At 37.5% G+C, this 16,639-nt stretch overlaps 2 long non-coding RNA genes across 5 annotated transcripts in view; one reads left to right on the top strand and one right to left on the bottom strand.

Annotated features, from left to right (window-relative positions):
• Positions 1–3,353, top strand: part of LOC110208840 (uncharacterized) — a 32,126-nt gene extending 28,773 nt beyond the window's left edge. The window contains exon 4 of one of the 2 annotated variants that reach the window (XR_002324668.2): positions 2,806–3,353. This is a non-coding gene — a long non-coding RNA (uncharacterized LOC110208840). Of the gene's footprint in view, positions 1–1,371 lie in introns of both variants that reach the window. The other variant, XR_002324667.2, reaches the window with a different exon arrangement.
• The window catches only part of LOC110208841 (uncharacterized), a 412,785-nt gene that overhangs the window by 341,702 nt on the left and 54,444 nt on the right, over positions 1–16,639 (bottom strand). The gene's annotated exons all lie outside the window — the stretch shown is intronic.

Here is a 16,639-nt window from a genome sequence, read left to right as displayed (position 1 = left end):
AAGGAAGGAAGGAGGTAGGAAGAAAGGACAATACTTGCTCTCAAAGAGTTTATACTCTGTCAAGGGAGACAACATGTCCCTAAATAAATATAAATAAAATAAAAGCAAGATAGTTTAAGGAAGAAGACTACTAGCATTTATAAGGAGTCAGGAATAGTTTCATGTAAAAGGTAATGCTTGAGTTGAATCTTGAAGTAAGTAAGGTATTCTATGAGAACAAGGTGAAGAGGGAGAGTATTAGAGACACAGAAGACAACCAGAGTGAAGGCCCAGAGATGGGAGGAGCATCAAATGTGAGAAACAGCCTTTGAGAAGGCCAGCTTGGCTAGACTGTAGCTTTACTAAATTCCCACTAGATCATCTTTTAAACACACAAAGAAGAGGCAACATTAAGCCTTGAGTTTTCACATAGACCCATAATGCAGGAGCCACAGATTCTGGCTCCTCCTTGGAATTGCTGTGGTTGGATAGCTTATTTGGCGCTAATGAGGCCCAAAGCCATAGATAGGTTTGATCTCCATATGGGGCAGTTGGCTTTGCTCTGTTCTATGACTACAGGCTGAAGTCCTGAGCCCTGCCAGCTGTCTCACAAATGCCTGCCATGGGCTCACAAATGGAAACAGAGTGAGAGCGTGGAGACAAAGCATTACCAGGGGGAAAAGAAAGACTGAGAGAGAGAGAGAGACAGGAGGTCTCATTGGTGGTCAGAGCCATCTTCATGTCCAAATGAAAGAAAGCACATCATTTGTTGCGTGATATTAAGGGAAGCTTGATTTCTCTGGGTTTCATATGGCCAGAGGAAAAAGAAAGAAAAGCTACCTCTTAGACACAGTACTTCAGGCTGAGAAAATTTTAAACTATGTCTGAGTCTTCCACTTCCTTAACTGCTTTCCCTTCAGTTTGTGAGAATGTTTCTCTTCTCTCCTCACCTCTCTCCCTATGACTGATGTGTCCAACCCACTCCTTAGATAGGGTTAATTGTTCTACAGAAGCCTTTCATCCTCCACGTTTCACTTGCTCACCCTTTTGCAATCTGTTTGTTTCCATGTTGAGCTAGAAAGCTGATGCTGCGCAGAGACTTCCCCTGCCCCCTCCTCCCACCACAACTTCACTTGCAGGAAACATGTCATGTCTTAGCACACCAGGGGATCACCAGTGACCTGCTGGTGAGCGTGAGCCGGAGACCAAGCCGGAGCCATTCCTATGACAGCATGTGCCATTTTGCCTTAATAAAAATCACCAAAATGAAACCAGATGACAGCTGTGGTTGCTGAGATACTGCAAGAAGTAAACAGTCCCCTGCCTCTGCACAGTTGTTTTTTGGTTGTTGTTTTTTTCATTGTCAATTCATTTTTGTTGTTGTTTTCTTAGGTGAGTGCCTGTAGGTGAGTGTGTCCACGCATGCAGAAGGGCATGCATTTTAATGAGGATTGTGTGGGGCCGCTAGCGCCTCTCTGCTGTGCCTCGGATAGCAACCTCCAGAAAGAGCTCCCTGGGACACTGACCAGGCTTGATTAAATGGTGGGGGTGGTCTGTTCTGGAAGAATCCACTTCACAGAGGGGGCCTCCTTTGAAGATTTCTACTGTTGTCATCAGGGAGAAACATGAAAACCCAGTCTATTTCCCTGAGCCATGCTCAGTGGCTCAGTAGCTATGGTGATCTCTCATGTGAAGAATCCCTCTACCACCCCACCCCCACCACACACACACACACACACACAACACACACACACACACACACACACACACACACACACACTTTCTTCAACTGGTCACCTCAGTCAAGAAAATTTATATGACTGTTGTGGTCAGAGCAGAATACTGTATGTCAGGAGCTAAAAAAGGCATATCTCTTAAGAATCTTATGTCCAGGGATTCTGGGGAGGCAGAATCTAGAAGCATTGGAAACAAGGGAAAACCAAAAGCCTTCTTCAGAAGAAGAGATCAAGAGAAGAAAAACTATGCTAGGTCACTGAGTACATCATGAGACATAATCACTACTAATTGTTGTTGCTTAACTATTTTTCTTAGTTGTAATTGAGGGTTCAATAGCAGGGGAGGGAGTGCTATCAACCAATCAACCAGTGAGCATTTATTAAGCATCAGCTATTTGCCAGGTACTGGGCTAGGTGGTGGAGATCCAAAAACAGAAATGAAACCACCCCTCTCCTTAAGGAGCTTACAGTCTATTGAGGGAGACAGCATGAACACACGTAAGAAAATGTGTACAGAGAAAATATAAGGCAATGGGATAAGGGGGGAGCAGATCAAGAAAGGACTCATTTAAGAAGTGGGGCTTAGGATAGAGCACCAGCCCAGAAGTCAGGAGGACCTGATTTCAAATAAGGCCTCAGAGCAGACACTTGACTCTTACTAGCTGTGTGACCTTGGGCAAGTCACTTACCTCTAATTGCCTTTTTTAAAGAAAGTGAGACTTGAAATGAGCTTGGGAGGAATTTCAAGATTCTAAGAGATAGAGGTGAGGGGAAGCACATCCAGAAATGCCTGAAACTTTAAAAAAAAGGCATTCACAAAAAAAAAAAAATTAAAGTTATGTTAATGAGGAATAAGAAAAAGAAAAAAAAAACTAGAAAAAAGCAAGGCCTCCTAGAAAAGGTGAGTCTTGAACCAGGTTCGGAAGTTATCTTTGACTACTCTCTCTCTCTTCCATCAATCAATCAACAAGCATGTATTTAGTACTCACTCTGTGCCAGGCATTGTGCTAGTCCTATATCCAATGATAAGGTTCTGCTGCCTCTCCCTTCAAAATGTCTCTCTTGTATTGCTTTCCCACTGTCACCACAGGCACCCTTGATCTGGGCCCTCACGACTTGACTATAGGACTTCTGCAATTGACTGTAAACTGGTTTTCAGGATTCCTGTCTCTCTCTAATTCTCATCAATCCTGCATTCTGCTTCCAGAGCAATTATTCTAAAGTGCAGTAACCATCATGTCGATCAACTACTCAAGAAACTTGTTGCTTATTGGTAGAGCCAGCTCTAGGGTACTAAGGCAAGATGACTGCCTTAAGGCCTATTTATCTCAAGAAACCTCTTCCTTGAACACTAACTTGAGAAGTACCTGCTAGGAAAAGAGGAAGAGGTCACTCCAAGTGAGCTAAGAAACGCCTGGGGCTCATAACCTCTCAGTCCATAATCACCAAAGACTCTTCCTTCAGGATTGATCTCAGTGGACATCTCGAGGATGCCTTTTCTGACCCCCTCAGTTGCTAGCGACCCTCCCCCCAATTATTTTTTAGTTACTTCGTATATCTTATGCATTTACCTACCAGTGTTCTGTTGTTTTAGTTCCTGGCACACAGTAAACACTTAATAAATGCTTATTGACTGGCTTGTTTCTGCTTGATAAAATCTAAAGACCTTGAGGGCAGACTGCTTAGTTTTTGTGTTTATATCTAGAATACCAAGAATGGAGCCTGGCACATAATATTAGACTTGTAATAAATGCATGAATGAATGAATGAATGAATGAATGAACCACTTTTTACATATAGCCCTTCAGTTGCCTTGTCCATTTTATCTCTTTATTTCCCTATTTGCCCCCTAAAATGGGAATTCTTGTTGTGGTCTGTGAACTTTATAAAAAAATTGATAATTGTATTTCATATAACTGGTTTCCTCTATCATCTTGCATATTTTATTTTATGCATTTAAGAGCTTTATTCTGAGAAGGGATCCATAACACACACACAAATTAAGAACTTCCATCTTAAAGGCTGCTTTTGATATTCATTTTAACATAATTTCACCTGATTAAAAAGATTGAGGGAGAGAAGAAAAGAGTCTTGTCTATACTTTCCAAGCTCTTCAGGCCTCATAATCTTGTTCCCCCTTACTTCTTCCAATATTATCTTCTACTGTTTACTAAAAGATACTATCCTTACTTAGGCCAAGCTCTTTATTTATCCACTATCCCTTTTCTGTTCAATGGAAAGTATGTTTTCATTTCCTCCATGAATATCCAAATCTTACTCCTTCTTCAAAGCTCAATTTAAAATCCATGATATCTACCTCTAAAAGGAAAGGAAGAAGCTGAATTTTCACCTCTCTTTTTGAAGCCACACTTATTCATTATAAATTACACAGAATTCAGTTTCAATTTGCTGTTGTTCTTTCCATTTACATTGAAGTCATTGTATATGTCATTTTCCTGGTTCTGATTATTTCATTTTGCATGAATTCATGTCTCCCTATGTCTCCTTGCATTCTTCATGTTCAACATCTCTTACAATGAAGTAATATTTCAACACATTCATATAACACAATTTATTTAATCATTCACCAAATGATAAACATCTAATTTGTGCTACTATAAAAATGGACTGCTATATATGTTGGTGTATAACTCTGTTGGTGTATATTAGACCTTTCTTTCTAACTTTGACCTCGTTAGTATGGAGGTATCTACCTTACTGGGTTCTCTGGGTCAAACATGGATATTTCTATTACTGTCTTATAATATAGCTATTTTAATCACTTTCTTAGCATAATGCCAACGTTCTTCCCAGAATGGACCAGTTGGACTAATTCACATTTTCATCATTAGTATATTAGTGTACTTGCACAACCTCTGCATCATTAACTATTTCCATCTTTTGTCATCCATGCTAATTTGCTGGGTTTGAAGCGAAACCTCAAGGATGTTTTGATTTGCTTTTCTCTTATTAGCTATTTGGAATAACTTTCATATGGCTGTTAAAAGTTGCAATTCTTCTTTTGAGAATTGTTTGTTCATATCCTTTGACCACTTAACCACTGGAAAACAATGTGATTTGATCATGTCACTCCCCTACTCAATAAACTCCAATGGTTTTTTAGACCCTCTAGGATCAAGTACAAATCCCTCTGTCTGGCATTTGAAGTCATTCAAAATCTGGCCCCCCCTACCTTTCCAGCCTTCTTATACATAATTACCTTTCATGAATTCTCTGCTCCAGCCAAACTGTCCTTCTTAATGGAACACTTAATCTCCTACGTCCAAGTTTTTGAGGTGCCGGTCCCCCGTGCCTGGAGTACACCCCCTCCTTATTTCCACCTCTTGGAATTCCCATGTTTCCTTCAAGACTTAGCTGAAGAAAGGCCTTCTCCATGAGGCTTTTTTAGGTCTCCTCAGCTACCAGCACTCATAACCATGTAATTTATAAAGTATATTATTTATATGTGTGTGTGTGTGCATGTGTGTGTGTGTGTGTGTGTGTGTGTGTGTGTACTTATTGTCTTATACATATAGAATTAAAAGTCCTTGAGGGAGTGTTTCATTTCTGTCTTTATATCACACCCAAAACAGTAACTGTAACATAGTGAGTACTTAATAAATACTTTTGATTATCTCAAACGGTTGTGATCAAATCAAAGGGTCAAATTAGATTATGTAATTATTAAAATGCTTTTGTGGTATAGTCATTTAAAGTCTGTAATTACAATATAGAAATCAGTTACTGTTATTATTATTATTGTTGTCATACCTTGCACAGCTATGGACAATAGTTTTGTTTTATTTTTAAGGAAATAATAAATTAGAAACTTATCTAAGAACTGTCATCTCTAGCTCAATCTCAAATTAGAAATTGAGAGGATTGATTCTTCATCAGGAAAAAGTTAGCTCTTCTTCCCGTTCCACTTCTAGATGGGCCTACTTTGCACTTTTCTTCTCGTCCTGTAGCTAGCTAGCCACCCTCCCTTCCTTGCTACAAACTTTGGAGAACCCTTTGACTGCTTGATATATCAGATCCCTATACAGCTAGTCTTCTAGCAACTCAGACTAATTTATTATAGTCTCAGGTTTTCAGATGAATTTTAAGATTTTATAATCTCAACTAGTGAAATTTGGACTAAAATCCTCTGATTCCCACATAAAATTGCACTCTACTATACTACATGGCATCTTCCAAATAAGGATATAAATTGCTTGAAGGTAGGGATCATAACTTGTACTTCATTCTGTATCCCCTATAGCATAATACCAGGAACATAATAGTTATCAAATAAATATTGACTAAATTGAATTGGAGGTAAGAGAAATGTATTGGTAAAATTAAGAGAGAAGATGATATAGTCAAAGGGTATTGCACCTAAAAAAAGAATGAGTTTTGTGGTAGATTAGTCAAGTAGCATAGGAAAAGTAATAATAGCAATAAATGAAAAACATCTGCCATTTATATTATGTTTTGAGGTTTTCAAAGAACTTTATACGCACTATCTTTTTGGAGATAAAGCAGGGAGATCATTTTGGAAAATAGTAAGAGATGTTTAAAGAGTTGACCAATTGATGGAGGATCTTGGATGACAGAGAAAGATTTTATACCACAAGCAATGAGTCACCACAGATTCTTGAGCAAAGCAGTACAAATGATAAAGAATGACATTTGAAAAATATTTTTCTCTCAATGGTGTACAGAATGGATTAAAATAAGAGGACACTCAAAGCAAATGACCAAGAAATTGGTACTATATTCTAGTTCACAGAATCACAAAATTGAAGGAGACCTCAGCAGCAATTTAGACTAACTCGTATCCAGAAGGTATCCCTACAATAACATATCCAATAAGTGGTTATCCATCCTTTGCCTGAAGATCTCCACTGTGGGGTGTCCTACCACCTCTTGAGACAGTACATTCTACTTTTTGTTTTCGTTTAGTTGTTTCCAGTTGTGTCCAACTCTTCATGACCTCTTTTGAGGTTTTCTTGACAAAGATATTGGAGCAGTTTGCCATTTCCTTTTCCAGCTCATTTTACAGATGAGAAAATTGAGACAGACAGGGTTAAATAGCTTGCCCTGGGTCATACAGCTAGTAAGTATCTGAAGCTGGATTTGAACTCAGTTCTTCCTGACTCCAGGGCTGGTACTCTATCCACTGTGCCACTTATCTGCCCCATTCCACTTTTAGAAACCTCTAATTATCTGGAAGGTTTTTCCTGACATCAAGCTTAGTTCGCCCCTTTGTAACTTTTACCTGTTGATCTTAGATCGGCTATCTGGGGTCAAACAGAACAAATCTAATGCTTCCTCCATATATCAGCTCTTGAAATACTTGAAAATAATCATCATGTCTCCCCAAGTCTTTTCTTCTCCTGGTTAAACATCACTAGCTCCTTGAGCTGATTCTCACATGACAAGTTATGAGTCATCTTATCTAAGATAAATAAGAGAGTAAATTTTCAAATGCATTATGGATTTAGATTATTATAAAATGCATTGACCGTATCAGCTATACCTGATGTAACATTTGAATTGCTAAAATTCAGGGGTGATACAGAGAATATATTTGTGCTTGAGCATTCACAAAAGTCTACAATAGGACTCCTTCTAGGCCATTATTCCAACCTTCACTCAGATTGTGTCCCCCAGAGGGTAGCTGTTACCTCAGGTTCTAGGGGTAATCCTATAGCTCTGCATTTCTAACACTATAACTCATGAGCCCCTACTAGTGTGCTTCCTATTAATAATCACCCAATAGACAGTATAAACTCTTAGCAAAGTACCTACAAAACAAACTCTTACAAACTTGGGGCACACTTTCTCACTAATACACATAGTTTCAGCATCAGTGACTTGGCACAAACTTAGAGTACAGTATGTACGCATAAGACACATACACAGGGAACATATATGGCCAAAGGAATTTATAACTCTGATACTGTAGGGTCTCAAAGTCTTCTTTCTTTGGAAAGCTGTCTTTGCAACTCAATTATCAAATGGCAATGCTAATTCTCTCTTGAGTCATAATCAGTTTTCTTTTCTGATGCTGAGGGTCTAACTCCTGAAAGCTGCTTCCTCCCTTAAGAGACTGACTCTCTACTGCTGTTTGACTGGAGTATGATTCTCTGCTTCCTGCCACATGCACTGTCTCCTACTGTTCAATTAACTCACTTTCAAAGCCATATGTCTGATGAGAAGAGAGAGAAATTCCTACTTCCCCAGTACGCAGTGATGAATTTCCTTAGAAGCTGGATTCATTTTCTGCTTTCAGCTCCTAAATTATACTCTCTTAAACTCCTAAAAATCATCTAGGGTCTAGCTCTTTAAAGCACTACAAAGCTTTGTTTTTTCCAAGTGAGGTTTCTTCTTTAATTCTATCAGAGAAAAGTATATCCATGGTATAAATAAGGATCACTGGGTCTTAACACCTTGCTAACATTAACATCAAATTTCTTCTGGTATCTATTCAAGGACAAATAATAACAACAATTACTACATTTTGTGAGTACATCAACAATAGGGTGGGGTGGAGAATTAAATCCCTTCTACCTTATTTTGGAATTGCACATTTGTCAGCTTTGCATAGAGATTTGGTTAGACTTTTATTGGCATTTTTATTCCAAGTATAAGAGTTTTATCCTGAAATGTATTCTAATATCAAGATTAATATTTCCCTAGTTTATTAAACATAGAATAAGTAATATATAATATATTTTATTACATATTAATATGCAATAATATATTTAATGGGTTTTTTAGGTTGGTACTATTTAGAAAAAGATTTAAAGAAATACAAATACTTAGGCACAATTAGGAATCTTTTGTCACTCATCTTTAACTGTTCTTAACTGATGCTTAGTCCAGTCTTTTTTCCCCCCAGACTTGAATAGATTTAACTCATTCTAAATTTTGCTTGGCTTGACCTGCCTTTGTTCAGGTCTGTCCATTAAGATTTCTAGTCTGAGGTTAAAACTCCTACAAGGGGTGTGTGTGTGTGTGTGTGTGTGTGTGTGTGTGTGTGTGTGTGTGTGTTTAATCACCAGCAGCTCTAATTGCCCAAGTTAAAAGAATCTTATCTGTGACTTTCTGCTAATTCTAGGAAAAACTTTCATCTTTTTCTCAATCCATATGAACAATCAAATTTCCTGTCTATAAGTAGACACCATAAAAATTTTGAAGCAATGAGCAGCTTGAGATAACTGACAGTACTGTACAATTTCTCAAATGTCATAGTCTAATCTTCCGTTTAACTCTGGACCCAGGTCCATTGTTCACCTGAAGAACTCATTGAACAGCTCAGCCAACTCCATGTTATTTATAATCTGGGCAATAAACTCTTTGTATGCACTTTATTTTTCAAGTGTGTATTGTCAAGCTGATTCCTTTCAAGTGACTATGCCTTTCCCTGAAAAGGTTTTGCCCTATTCCAAAGTTCAAAATAATTGCTACCAAAAAGAAAAATTAAATATTGTAATGACATCTATAGATAGGAACATTTGGAGAACTGTACAGAACATCTTCCATCAGTCAGAAGCATGAAGATTCTTGAAGGACACCTGGTGTTCAACTCATGTTTATAATTTAATTAATCTCAGTGAGAGTAAAGGAACATTGAAATTACAGCTAGAAAGGAACTTAGAGAAAAATCTAGATGGAAAAAAAATGAAGCTTGTTCAAGGTCCCAAAGCTATGAAGCTGTAGAGCTGGGATTTGAACTCAAAACCTATGACTTCAAATCCTCCTTACTTCACTTATTCTGGCTCCTAAACCCTCTGAAACTAAATTCAATGTTTTATTTTAAATTAAATGAATTCACTCATTAAACACTTCCTTTAGCAATCTTTCACTTTATACTCTGGCCTCTAATATTTCTGTTAAAAATACCTGAAATTACTAAAACTCTCCATAAAATCTGAATACCGCAGGACTTTTTTTTAAAGTTAATAGAACACAAAAATATTTTAAAATAGAGATATAAAATGACTTCTTCACCAATTCACACACACATACATGTAGGTGTGTATGTACATGTTTCACTATTATAGGGAACTCCTAGAATAGAAAATTCTCTCTACAAACACAGATAGACACCTTCTCTGCAGGCTTCCTTCCTCTTGACGCTTTTTGACTGATAGAGGATGTTCCGTGCAGAGTGATCTAAATATTCCTATTCAGAGATAACACTGCAGTAATTACTTTGAGCCTTAGAATAACATAAAGCATCGGGAAAGATAGAAATACATACATACATGCATGCATCTGTGTGTGTGACTCTGGGTAAATCACCTAGCCTCTCTCTGCCTTAGTTGCCTCATTTATAAAAGTAATAATAGCACCTACCTTCCAGGGATGTTGTGAGGATAAAATGTGATAATATATATATATATATATATATATATATATATATATATATATATATATATATATATATATATATATATATATATATAAAGGGCTTTGCAAACCTTACAGTGAAATGTAAATTCTAGCTAGCTAAAAACCAAAAAGGGAATATAATTTTGAAATAACATTTCAAATTACCTTAGGAGTTCAGTTACGCAAGAAAAGCAAGCTTTAAAAAAAAAAGCATAGTGGTTACTTCTTTTACAACATCTTGTTTTGTCAATGTATAAAAGTAACCCTAAGTTCTTGAAGGCTATGTTAGAAGAATGCAGATGCTCCCAGGTCCTACCAGGCCAGAAAATCAAGTTTGGTCCCAGTTCTGCCTGTCATTTGAGATTTGAGAACCACTCTGGGTAACTTCAGAAAGGCTTATCACCAGAGGGTTGGCCACCACGTGATGAATGTCTCTAGTAACAGCAACTACTGGGAAGGGGTGTAGGGTGTGTGTGTGTGTGTGTGTGTGTGTGTGTATGAGAGGAGACAGAGAGAGAGAGAGAGAGAGAGAGAGAGGAGAGAGAGGAGAGAGAGAGAGAGAGAGACAGAGAGACAGAGAGACAGAGAGAGAGAGAGAGAGAGAGAGAGAGAGAGAGAGAGAGAGAGAGAGAGAGAGAGAGAGAGAGAGAGAGAGAGAGAGAGAGAATTCTCTTAAGGAATTTTGATCTGCTGAGATAGAGTACTCAATGAAATCGAGGGTCTTTAAAGTAAGGAAGCATAAAAGTAGTAATTATATAATCTTGGGTAAAACTCGAAACCAAATTAACCTTCAAAAACATGATGTAGAGCACATCATTAAATTTAAACTGACAGGTGATTTGCATCTACTCACTGTTAAGTTAAAGGTTGGGGGAGAGACTTTGTAACAAGGTCAAGAGTAGGTGTGTGCATATCTATATTTGTGGAGACATGCATTCTGCCTCACTTCACACTTGGTTTTCTCCTCAAGGTTGAAATACGTGATGCACTAGCAGATGTTTGCCTGTTGATAAATTTACCAGTATGCATCAGTTGTTTGCTGGTATGTATGCTGGCACACTGTCATTAACAAACAGGAGAATCTAGCAGAACCTCACCATTTATAAGGAAATCCTGCTTCCAGTTGTACTCTAAATTCTATATTCTCAAGGACATGGGCAACTACTTTTAGCAAGCTCACATCTTCCTGTTGCATGCTTTACTTGTTATTGATAACGAGAAGGTTATTAACATTATTTCTGTGGATATCTCTTGCAAGGAATCTAATATGATTTTTACATTTACATGGGAAAAACCTTTTTAGAGGGGAGTCTTTGAGATGGCATTTTGTTCTACTGAATCAAATACTTTTTTATAGTTAACGAACAATAAACACAGTGGAGGTTTGGTCTCTCTGGTTTCTTACATGTAAACTGTTTTCCAGCACATTTTTCACCATCTCCTTTACTCCCATTTTTATAGGGAAGTAACTGAGTTTACCGATTTATTTCAGAAATTATTCAATGATTTATAGCACTTCTGTACCTCTTCATCATCTGCAGCACATGTTGCCATATGACCTCAAACTCCTTAATTTTTGCAAATGATTATCATGAGCACTGTAACACAAGCTAACCAAATGATTCCTGAAAATAAATTTGAAGTTGCCTTTGAGTAAACAATAGTCATTTCCACCAACTCATTTATTTGTATTTCCAAGGATAACCTGTGAAATATCCATTCATAGGGTCAGCTAGGTGTTGCAATGGATAGAGCACTGGCCCTGAAGTCAGGAGGACCTGAGTTCAAATCCAGCCTCCGACCAAACACTGGACACTTACTAGCTGTATGACCCTGGGCAAGTCACTTAACCCCAATTGCCTAAAAAAAAAAATATCCATTCATTTAGCTGAAACTTCCTTTTGTCTTCTATATCTTGAGCATGTCAGAAATGATAATACCCCAAGACTGGCCTCTGCTAAACTTCTCCTATTAGAATAGGAACTCCCTGAGGGTAGGGACTGGGTTTTTGTTGTTCTTGTTCTTATTGATTTTGAGTTTCTTTGTGTTTTGCCTTTCTTTGTATCCTCTGCACTTAGCACAACAGCCAGGAACTAGAACTTAAGAAATGTTTGTTGATCGATTGACTGACTGACTGACTAATTAGCCAGGCTGGGCCTTGGCAAGCAAACATAGTTATTGATGGGACAGAACTTTTCCACTGTGATAGAACCTACTAAAGCTTGAGTTACACTGTCACGGCCTTCATGAGCCTAGGCTTACCTCCATGCCATGATGAGAAACTGAAGGGCATATTTGTGAAGCCTATAAATCAACTCATATGTGAAACATACTAAAAGAGCTGGCTACTTAGAGTAACCCTCATGTAAATCTATTTGTAAAGCAAAGATTCTCATTTTTTTTAATTATTTTAAAGCAAATAATCACTCCTAGATGTGTATCTGCTTTCTAGCACAGTACATAGCACATAGTAGGCACTTAATAAATTTATTGACTAACTGGATGACTATAAAGACTGAATTTTCATGTTATCAGATTTTCTTAGAATGGAACACACCTGGATTGAGGAAAGCAGTAACAAAGCAGGCAAAAGAAGTTTATTGTCCCTGACATCTAACACAAAGAAGTAACAAAAAAGAAAATATGTACGTTTCACCAATTTTTTTTTGTTGGATTTTTTCCTAGGTTCTCAAATTCTCAGGATGTAATTTTCCTAATTACTGTAATCCCCAGTGAGAGCTTCTGGCTCTTTTCTTCCTTTCTGAACTGGATTTTTTCATGCCTTTCCATTCTTGAGTGTCGTGATGACATGCGCTTCATTTTCTTTGAGTTAGCACCTCTCTGCACTATACATCTATAATTCATTATATAACGAGATAGGTGTTCTAAAACCACTAAAACTCTGCAATTTAGAAAATAAAGCTGCTTTCACATAAAATGTCTTGTGGTTTAAATGCCATCAGAGTCTAAAAATACTAGTCTAACTCAGTGTAGTTCTAATTTTTAAGAGTAGAGATTTGAATAGGAGTTAGGTGACTTGATTTCAATAGAATCTGCAGCTGGTAATAATAATGATGAAAACTAGCCATGATATAGTGAGTAGAGGAATATTAGGTCTTAGAGTCAGCAAATCTCAGGCTCAGGTCTAGTCTTTAACATATACTGAACGTGTGACCATGGACAAGTCACTTTACCTGAGGTACTGAGGTGTCTCATGCCACTTTTCAAGATTGTAAGTGACCAGTATGCTGATGAGACCCGACCCATCTACCACTCTGCCAAGGACATGACAATAATAAGAAAAATGTCCATTATATTGCTTAGATCTTTCCTTTTTCTTCCACATAACTCCATCTTACTCGATCCTCAGTATATATATTTAATAGATAGCAATTTAGAATTAAGTAAAGGAATCATAGAATTTCAAATCAAAGAATTTTAAAGCTAGAGGAAACATGAAGTAACCCACCCCCTTGAATTTACAGATAAGTAAACTGAGGCCTAGTGAGAGCAAATGATTCATCCAAGGTAACATAGTAGTCTAGGCGGTAACATGGATAAGAACACTGGGCCTAGAATCAGAAACACCTGAGTTCAAATCCAACCTAAAACATTTACTAGTTGTGTGACACTAAATAAGTTACAACCTCTCTCTGCCTCAGTTTCCTCATTTGTAAAATGGGGCTAATAACAACACTTACCTCCCAGAATTATTGTGAGAATAAAATGGGATAATGTTAACAAAGGATTTTGCAAAACTTAAAGCATTATATAAAGGCCAGCTATTAGTATTATTAAGTCGGAGCCAGCGATGAATGAAGATCCTTGCCTTTTGCAAGACATCATGCTCTCATCCTGTCTTGTTTCATGTCTGTATATCTGATATCCTCCACCAGACTACTGTCTATACGATCTCCTGAAGGCAAGACACAGCCCTGATACTTCTCTTGCTCCTCAGTACTTAGTATGCTTAGTACTAAGCACTTTTAATAAATATGTTTATATATCGAGGTCTCAACTGAAGACTGATGGAGCCAACAACAGATATTTCTTGGATCATATGAGCATGGGATTTAAAGTTAGAGGGGTCCTTGGGATCATCAAGTACAACCCTTTCAATTTATAATGAGGAAACCGAGCCCCAGAGAGGTGAAGTGATTTGTCCAATGGTAGAACCAGGATTTAAGCCAAAGTCTTTTGTTTCATATTTCTACTTGTGGCCACATAGCTTTTGCATTTAGTTTCTCAAATCAATGTGCATGAATATCATAGAATCACACTTTTGAAAGGAATCTGCAGATGTCACCTTGTTCATTTCCAGACCAACAGGCAAAATTGATGTAAGTAATAAAAAACCCATGGGTGCCAATATGTAATCAGTTTTATTCTGATCAAGAAAGTCGCCTCTCCTAAAGCATGACAAACAGAGGATAGATTTGGATGAATTCCTAATTTATGAAGCAATACAAAAGTATGTAACTTATTTACTTAACTGAAAGTAGCATTAGTGTTTTGTTTTGCTTTGTTTTTTGAATAACATTAGTCATTTTAGTCAGTTTGTATTGGTACCAGAATGTCAAACTTCTGGAGGGGAGGGAGGGGGGAGATCATACGGTCCTTGTGTATATCTAAGCTGCAGTTTAAAGGCTCAAATATTGAAATGACTGAGAAAGTTGTTTATCCTTCATTTTTGAAGAGGACCAATGACATCACAATATGGGGGTAAAATAGCAGATAATGGGTGATATCACGCACGTGAATTAGATTTAAGTGAGGCAGAGTTGCACAAAGGCATCAGCTTCACTCTCTCTTCCAGAAGCATTGAGGTCCAAGGGTAGGACAAAAGTCAAGACAACTGGCAACAGCCCAGGATGACCTTGGTGTCTTCAATGTCTGTCCAAGCTCTAAGCCTCCACAATATCTCCTTCAGCCACCTTCATGGACATTGGAACAAAATCTTGTCATCTATCCATTCTGCTGGGGTAAGTTTTCATATGCTTGGGGTAGACATCCCAACTTACCAACACGTTTGAGGCCTGTTAGCTACCCTCAACCTGGTTTAGCCTTTCAGCCAAGATAGCTTTGCCCAGTTGTGGCCACTGTGAATGCTACAGCTTCTTGAAGCCACAAGTGAGAATTGGGTGACAGGTGGACACCAAAGTGGTTCAACAACCCTGAAAAGGGCCCAGAAAACCTTCACACCAGAAGGGCTAGTCCTCCCTGAACATCTCATATACCCCTTGGGGAGAGGAACACGATAGTGGAGAAAGCATCAATTTAGATTAGATTGTGAGCTCAGTGAGGGCAGGGATTTTACTTCTTGTTGTATCCCCAGTGCTTAGCACAGTGCCTGGCACACAGTATGCAATTAATAAATGTTTATTGACTAACATCACAGACATGAAGATTTGGGTTCAACTCCTGCCTCTGACACAGACTAGTAACCCCTCAGTGCCTCAGGCAACTCTCTCAGATTGTAAAGTGCAGCACCTTGGGTAGAGGGATCTTCTTCACTACGAGCTTCTTTACCAACCAGTGAAATTATAGGTTTAGACTTTTAAAAATAAAGAATATATCCACCAGTACCTAGTAGTAAAATTACTGTTGAACAACTTTGTGTCTTTTAATGTCAGGAGACTGATATTTCATTTTGAGCTTTTTTCCATGCTCCTTTACATTTTTATACATGTAGTGGATATGGAATTTTACATTTACAATATTCATAAAATACCAAATATCAAAACCTATTAGTATTCATAGACTTTTTTCCCCTGGCAATGGACAAAAGAATAAAATATTTAATAGTGAGACTATTTTAAAAAATCTGTCTGAAATACTGTTCCTGTAAAAAAAAAAGATAGTAGTAGAAGCAGGTTAGTTTCAAATCCTATAGTTTCTTCTTAAAAGGAAAATATTTGCTGATTTCATTTGCTTTCTTAAAGCTTGCTAATTGAAAAAAGATGTTTGTTTTACAATGACATTTTGCAGTTGATTAGTCCATGATGTGAGTTAATTGCATTCTTAAAGATTATGTCTTACATGCTATAGTTTAAAAAGCCTGGAGAAATTGGTGTACGTGGACCAACTTGTCAGAGTTGGCTGATCATTCCTGCAAACTCCAAGAATGCTGGACACTACTTTAACTAATTGAATATACCTTTCCCTTCTAGTTAAGAATCATTTAACAGACTACATAATATGTAGGAATACTTCAATTGAACTAAAATTGTAAAATTATCCAATGTCTGTTGATTTAATATTCTTGATTTTCTTTTTGAAAATAAAACCAAACAGATAAAGTAAAACGAAAAAAGAAAGCTCATGAAAACTTAGCAAAGATACCAAAAAAAGGGATAAGTAGCAAAATAAGTTAGGAAACTACTGTAAGGTAAATTTATTTACCTAAGTCTAGCAATGCTCTCATTCTCCCATTCTGGCAACTGTCCAAAGTCAAGAATTGTCCCACAGTTATGTCTTGGAAAATGAAGTCATTTCTCTCTCCTTATGCAGATGCCTAGGTTAAGCAGGCGAGCAATTTGCTT

This window comes from Phascolarctos cinereus, unplaced genomic scaffold, assembly GCF_003287225.1.
Source record: "Phascolarctos cinereus isolate Bilbo 61053 unplaced genomic scaffold, phaCin_HiC Scaffold_5;HRSCAF=322, whole genome shotgun sequence".
NCBI lineage: Eukaryota > Metazoa > Chordata > Mammalia > Diprotodontia > Phascolarctidae > Phascolarctos > Phascolarctos cinereus.
Note: the sequence above shows the minus strand (reverse complement) of the source record. Positions and strands in the feature narration are given on the sequence as shown.